We start from the raw sequence: 7,830 nt of genomic DNA, 5'->3' as shown, positions 1-7,830 counted from the left end.
TTTCTATATTCATACCTACATTCCTGAAGGTAGTGGTTTGTAGCCCATTGATGGTAATTGAGTTGAGTGAAATAGTTACTAGGAGAAGTGAGAGAGGATGATAGGGGAGGAATACAAGCAAAATACTTTGGGTTTTATGTTCAAAATGAAGTGGGTAACTGGTTTTTATGTCGATTTAAAAATAATAGTGCTCTCATATTTTATTTTAAGTCACATGTTACTCTACCGTTAAGCTATGCACCCATACTTCCTATTGTGGTTCTATCCCTGATGTTAGTGAAAACAAATCAAGGACCTTATTAGAACTACAAAAAGACAGAACTTTAGGAATAGATGTAACACAGGGACTAATGAAGAAGAAATGAGAAACAGATGTGCCTTATGCCCTGATATTTTAAATCTAATGATATTGATAAAGGTCTACTCCCCATTATGGTCTCATTTGGAGCATAATCTTCCTGGATCTTTATAGCTAACCTTGGAGAGGACTAAAGTATGGATGACAGAAAACTGAACAATGTCATCCAAGTTTTACAGGTTGGCTGGGTAGCTTAAGCCATTGAGCTAGTTTGGAGAAAACTGTGAGACACAATATATGGCATTCATATACTTAACAGGAGAGAACAAATAAAATAATTTATAATGAACAAGAAATAAATGACCTCTGCATTTCATTGCTCACAACTCTATATTTTCCCTTTCTACTTAAACTATGGCTGTAAGTTCTACTGAGGCAGAAGATAGACAGGAGTGAGGGAACTCTGGAAGCACCCCAAGACTAAGAAAAAGGGCATTGATACAGAGCAGAGACCTGTTCTAAGACCAGTTCTTCAGGAATGAGGAAACTCCAGAGGCTCCCCAGGACTAGGACAAAAGACATTGCTATAGGACAGAGACACTGTTCTAAGACCAGTTGTCCCTGTTTTCCAGGAAAGCATTGAATCAGGGCGAATCATGACTGCACATGTGCCAAAGATGATACATGACCCTGCTTCATTATGATAGCATTATAATAAATTATCATTGTGAACCCTTCTTCCCTGGTGGGCAATCAAAGAAAATCATGGGGGACTGCATGTGCAGTAGCTTAAAAGTAATGTAACTACTTGTACATGCACAATAACAAAGCTAACCAGGAAATACCCTGTAAGAATAGAATTTCTCTGGCCACTGAGAGTCAATATCTGCTTGGAGCTGACCTGCTCCCATGCTCTGTGAAGTGAACTATCACTTAATAAAGCTGCCCCCTCTCTCTGTCTCTTCCTGCTATAAACTCTCTGTGTGGTCAGCTCAATTCATTGTTTGCGATCACTGAGAACCTGGTTACCTGTGCCCACCTCCGATACTACTCTATATAGTCTTTAATCCATGCTGCCTAATGCACCTTTTTAAAACTTTTTTTAAATTGAATTTACTGGGGGGACATTGGTTCACAAACCTTACAGGTTTCAAGTGTACAGGCAATAAAACTTCTTCTGCACACTGCATTGTGAACCATCACCACAAGCGAAGTTTCCTTCTGTCCTCATTTTCCCCCTTCTGGCCACCTTCACCCACCTCCAATCTCCTCCCCTCTGGCTATGACCACACTGCCATCTGTGTCTATGTGTTACATGTATCTTTAGGAGATGGCATGGTCAGCAACTTCAGGATCCTTAAATGTGCATAATCATAATTAACATCAGTAGAGGTTAATTATAGCTACACTAAAGCTTCTTACAATCTAGCAGAGAATAAACCAATCTGAACATTTTAATTATTGTATATGTTATAATTATCTACTCAGAGTACTAGTCACGGTAAACAGGGTTGAGCTTGTCTTATGAAATAGGATTTTTGAAAAAAGATATTTCATAAATAAAACAGTTTAGCTTAAGTAAGGATCATACAACTTCAGTGTTATTTTAGCTAAAAATCCAGCTCCTATTTTTAATAGAATGTAAAATAGGTAAAAAGAAAATGAAGAGTTTGTTTTGTCTTGTCTTACAGACATTGGTGGACAAAATTAAGCTGATCTTAGTCCTTATTTCTTATTAGACTAACATTAACAATCCATTTTACCTTTTTATGTATTTTTTAACACCAAAGTATCTTACATAAGCATCTAATATAATAATTATCTATAAAACACATCAACTTACCTGCTTCTCAAAAGTAAGGAATTTGTAAATATGCTAGGTTTTTGTTAAATGTATGATTTAAAAAAGGATGAGCACTGAGATTTAACACTCAGACACTGAGAAAAAGAAAGATAAGACATTTCAATTAAGGAATGTCTCAGAAAGAATCCTTAGGGAAAGCAAGAGACATTAGATTATTGATATATACTGGTAGCTATAGAATAGTTTGAAGGAGAGTAAGAAGAGGTGGAATCAAGGTGGCATAATATAATTAACAATATTTTAGAACTACATCATAGGGAATTTTGAAAGCCAAACATAGTGCCTATTTCTATGCCTAAAATGAAATTTTCTGGATAAGGGCTTCTATCATAAATGATTTGTTGCATCTTAATACCCCCTATATGCTCAAGGAAAAACATGCCGAGTAAACACTGTTGCCAGTTTAAATCTTTTTCCAGCTCCTAGCCCCTTTTCTTTGGGAAAATAATACTTTCTGTATTCAAGTATAAAAAGGACCCTCATCTTTGTCTTAGCTAATAATGGTTATTTAATTATTTGTGATATAATTGGTTTAGGAATAGATATGGTAATTACAGTACATTGTAAAAATTGCTTTGATCCTAGTATGCACACCTTTCATGATATCTGACTTTGCAGCATCTTCCATCAAGAGGTATTGATTTCTAAATCTCTTGACTCAAGGGTTGGCCATGGAATTTGCTTTTCCAAGAGGTACAATAGTATTCACCATGAAAGCAGATACATGAAACATACGTCTCTATTGGGCTTACCATTTTTGCTACTCTTTGGAGCAATGTGACTCCCTCTAGGTGAAATACCAAAATAACCTGCTGGATATCAGTGGCTTAGTGACTGTCAACACTCCCTTTGAAAGTCAGCTAGTTATCATGTTGATATATATGCACCAGACCACAAACTACCAGCTGAACTACATGTGCAAACTCAGCTGACAGCCAAATGGGTTAGATGTAAATCATGAAAGTTTAGCACAGCCCAATTTGCTATCTCACATATTTTTTAACTAATGGATGATTTTGCTTTTACAAACAGATTACTGGAAGATTTTTGTTTTGTTTTGTTTTGTTTTCAGTAAAAGCCAGCTGACAAAATTATACAATCCGCGTAGCAGGATGAAATCAGGAAAGGCCCACTGATAGGCTAAAAAACGTCCTCACTTTTCTTTTCTGCCTTTGGATACAACTGTATAATGAAATGATAATTGAAGTTACTATGATGATGTGAGAAATTAGCTGATATTTTGAACACAGGAGGAATTATGAAGAAATAAAAGTCCTTAATGATATTATTGTATCAATGAATTAACAGACTCTGAAACCACTTTACCTCCGGACTTCCTTTTACACGTTAAAATGAATACATGCTCTATCACTTAGTTTATTGTTGTTTGGTCTCCATTTGCAACAAAAGGAATTGTAGCTAATGTGATGTCCCTGAGGACACACGTAACCTGAGTAAAGTCAGAGCCTGAGAATCTGTGCCTGGCCTCTGCTAGAACACCTCCACTTAAGGAAAATAAATCATCAGAACTTTTCTTAGTTGCTTCAGCTTGAGTGAAAATAATTGGAGACACGAGGGCTTCAGTCACATAATTATATGTCCACCCTAGGATGTTTGCCAAACTATGGAGATGTGAAGAGCTGTGAGCAAAAAAGTTATGCCAACAACCTTTAAAATATACTCCGTAATTATTCTCAGACTTTGAGGTAGGAGAAAAAATCCAGGATAGCAATTTCCCTAGAATCAAGGATAAACTAAAGAGAGACTCAGTTTCACAAGACAATGTTATTAGTGATAATTTATTATATTAAAATTAACACCTAACAAGTAAAAGTCAAGACATAAATAAAAGTCAAATTTTATCGAGGCATTTCAGTCATATTTCATCAATCAAAGTAAGCATAATTCTTTGAATGTTAATACTTTATGTTTATTATTAAGAACTTACGGTAGGCTGAATAATGACCTTCTCTCCCTAAAAAAATCCATGTCCTAATTCCCATAAATTGTGAATGTAACCTCATATGGCAAAACAACAACAACAAAAAAGTTCAGCATGATTAACTTAAGGATCTTGAAATGAGGGATTTATTACATGGTGGTTCTGATGTAATCCTAAGACTCTTTATTAGAGGGAAATGATTAGAGATATAAGAGTAGATGTGAAAACAAACCCAGGAAAAGACTAGAAGATATAGCACTTCTGGCTTTAAAGAAGCAGTACTGGGCAAGCCAAAGAATGTGTAAGTAATGCAGCACTAGAAGCCAGAAGAAGCAAATAAAAATGATTCTCTCCTCAGAACTTTCAGAAGTGATAGCTTTGCCATTATCCCAGCGAAACTGCTTTAGGATCTCTGAGATACAGAAATGTAAGAAAATACATTTGTGTTGTTTAAGCCAACAAGCTCATGATAATTTCTTAACAACAGCAATAGAAAACAGATAAGGAAATTTTAAACTCTTTTATTTTGTTTGTTTGTTTAATTTACTGAAGTTATTGAAATGATATTTGTTCATAAAACCATACTGGTTTCAAGTGTGCAACTCAACAAAACATCATTCTGCACACTGCATTGTGCACCCATCACGAAAAGCAAAGTTTCTTTTGTCCCCATTTATTCTTCCTTTGCCCACCACTACTGCCTACCCCACTTTCCTTCTGGTTATCACCTCACTGCTGTCTGTGTCTGTGTGACTATAACCTGTCACCTTATTTCATCCAGTCTGCCAGTCATCCTCCCTTCTGACAACTGTCAGTCTGCTCCATGTGTCCATGTCTCTGTCTCTATTATATTTGTCAGTTTATTTTGTTCATTAGATTCCACATATAAATGAGATCATATGGTATTACTCACTTATCTCACTTAGCATAATAATCTACAGGTTCATCCACGCTGTTGCAAAAGATAAAGTTTCCCTCCTTTACATAGCCCAGTAGTGCTCATATTCCATTCTGTAAACGGACTACAGCTTTATTATCTACTCATATACCTATGGGTACTAAGACTGTTTCCAGATCTTGACTATTGTAAATAATATTTTAATGAATTTAGTAGTGCATACATTATTTTGAATTAGTGCTTTGGACTTATTTAAATATATTCCCAGAAGTGGGATTGCTGGGTTAAAGTCTTTTTTCATCTATGAGCTTAAATGTTTAACTATCTACATGTACTTTACTGCTGTCTGATTTTGAATTTTTGTGGAATTGAATTTTTAATTTGTAATATTGATTGTTTGGTAATTTTATCAAATACTCTTAACATCTTAGTATGTTTCAATTATGGCATCTTTTAAATGGAAATTATGAGTCTAGCAAGTCCCATGGTACATTTTCATACTACCCTAGATTTCCTAAGTGGAAGAACATTATGAAAGATTGTCAGACACAGGTCAATAATATCTACCCAACTGCAAAAATGATCAGAAAACTAATGCCTACAGACTTTCATATTCTTAGGTAACAGAAACTGCATTTAGGATCTTGCATACCTATACCTATAGGAAATATTGAAAATCAATGCAAATCACAGTGGTAGCCATTAGCTGCAGGGACTTTTTAGATGGAAAAAAATTTCTATGCAATAGAGGCACAAATGTATGCCCTGGGTTTTTACTACTAGGAGAGATAATAAATTGATAAAGTTATAAAATTTACTACTCATATTTGAAGATCATAAAGCAAAAAAAAAGTTACTTAAATTATTAAAGACACTGCCATTTAGCCAGAGGATATATAAAAATAATAAATAAGGCATCTCAAAATATTACATTAAGTATTGGGAATTTACCTTTCTCTTAATTATTGTTAGATTTTTTATATGAAAACAAAATATTAATAACAGAGGTCATACTCTTCTTGAGAAGACTCACTTTTGGAAAATGAGAATTCAGATGAAAGAGGTAAGGAAACTAAAGCATAGGAAATATAACTGATAATATTGCAATAAATATATATGGTGCCAGTTGGGGCACTGGAAATATCGAGAGGAATACTATGTAAAGCATATGATAGTTTAACCACTAAGCCGTACACCTGAAACCTATATAGAATAAAATTGAAAAAAAAAAGAGTATCATGAAGTATTCATAGGAAATTAATGTTCTAACATATTGGAAAAAGTCTTCAAAACTATTCTTAAAAATTATTCAATCCATAACATTTCATTTTAACCTTCACTTCAGTATTTTCCCCAAAGTCATGTTTTCATTAAATATTCAACTGTCTTGCAAATACAGAGGGAAAACCATCTGTTACATGTGTCTTTCAGATGACAAGAAAGTCCCAATAATCCCTGCGAGCCCTTTACCAAAGAATGAGCTGATCTTCTCTCTGCACTTTTGTATTTTACTCTAACCATTCACATCATTTATTCAAAAAAGCTCTAAGTATTATATGTAAGGCTCTAAGATATGCCTAGAAAAAGAGTAACCATAGGAGGAGGAGGAACATATAATGAGGTAGGCAGATAAATTAAAATATAACCTGTCATAGCCATTTGTGACAACAGGGATAGACCTTGAGAATACCATGTTAAGAGAAATAAATCAGACCCAAAAGCTAAGAACCATATGATTTCACTCAAATGTGGGATATAAAACTGAAAGCAACAAATGAACAAACAAGAAAAACAGACAAAAGCTTGTAGACACAGGGCACAGTATTGCGGTTACCAGAAAGAAGGGGGCGGGGCAATAAAGGGCAAAGGGGGTCTAATACATGGTGATGGAAGATGGCTTGACTGTGGGTGGTGGGCACACAGTACAACATGAAGATCATGCATCATAGAAATGCACACTTGAAACATATAATCTCATTAACCAATGTCACCCCAATAAATTTAATTTAAAAAAATTTGAACCATATACTGGAAAATCCAAATGCAGTTTACCTCAGCGATGCTGTCCTCTATGTGAAAACTGGTTTTACTTACCTATGTCCTTTCCTTTTGAACTAGTCTATAAATTAATGACTTTAGATATTGACTTACAATAAATCAATTTATTATTTCCATGAACATTAAATAATTTTCCTAAGTATTAGATAACCTTCTTGCACTGGGGAACATAAATATTAACTAGAAAATGTTCTCATAAACAGTAGGCATCTTTCATAACATTTTCTAGTTAATATTTATGTTCCCCAGTGCAAGAAGATTATCTAACATGGTGAAAGCCTTTTCAAAAAAGAGAATTCATATTAATTAATGAAGCACAGGAAATACAAAATAGTAAGTTTTGTTTTTTTAAGTATCTTTATAAAATTTAATTAGTTTATGTTAATGCAGTGTAAGTATGCTCAAAGAGTGCTTTTGTTTACTCCTACTTTGAGGCACAAAGATTACTAGTTATTTAAAGAAGTGAATAATCCAACAGGTATCCACCACTGTTATAATTCACTATTTGGGATAATCCTGTGGCAGGTGCACGGTTCCAGGCCCATTAATTTGACTTGAAGGCTGTCAAATACAGGCTCCAATGTCAGGATCTGAGACAACATTCCCATCAAATACATAGTCTTCTCAGTTAGGTTCTAGAATATAGTGAAACAAGAAGGAATAACAAAGTATGAAGGTATTTCAGTGGTTTCTAATGGCATTATAACAATCTACATTCCTGAATAGTATTGCAAAAACAAACAAACAAAAACATCATTTTGGGGATACTT

The sequence above is a fragment of the Furipterus horrens genome, unplaced genomic scaffold (genome assembly GCF_987537825.1).
Source record: "Furipterus horrens unplaced genomic scaffold, mFurHor1.1.pri manual_scaffold_1, whole genome shotgun sequence".
In the NCBI taxonomy this organism is placed as follows: domain Eukaryota; kingdom Metazoa; phylum Chordata; class Mammalia; order Chiroptera; family Furipteridae; genus Furipterus; species Furipterus horrens.
The sequence above is the reverse complement of the archived record's forward strand: the minus strand, read 5'-3'. Positions refer to the sequence as shown.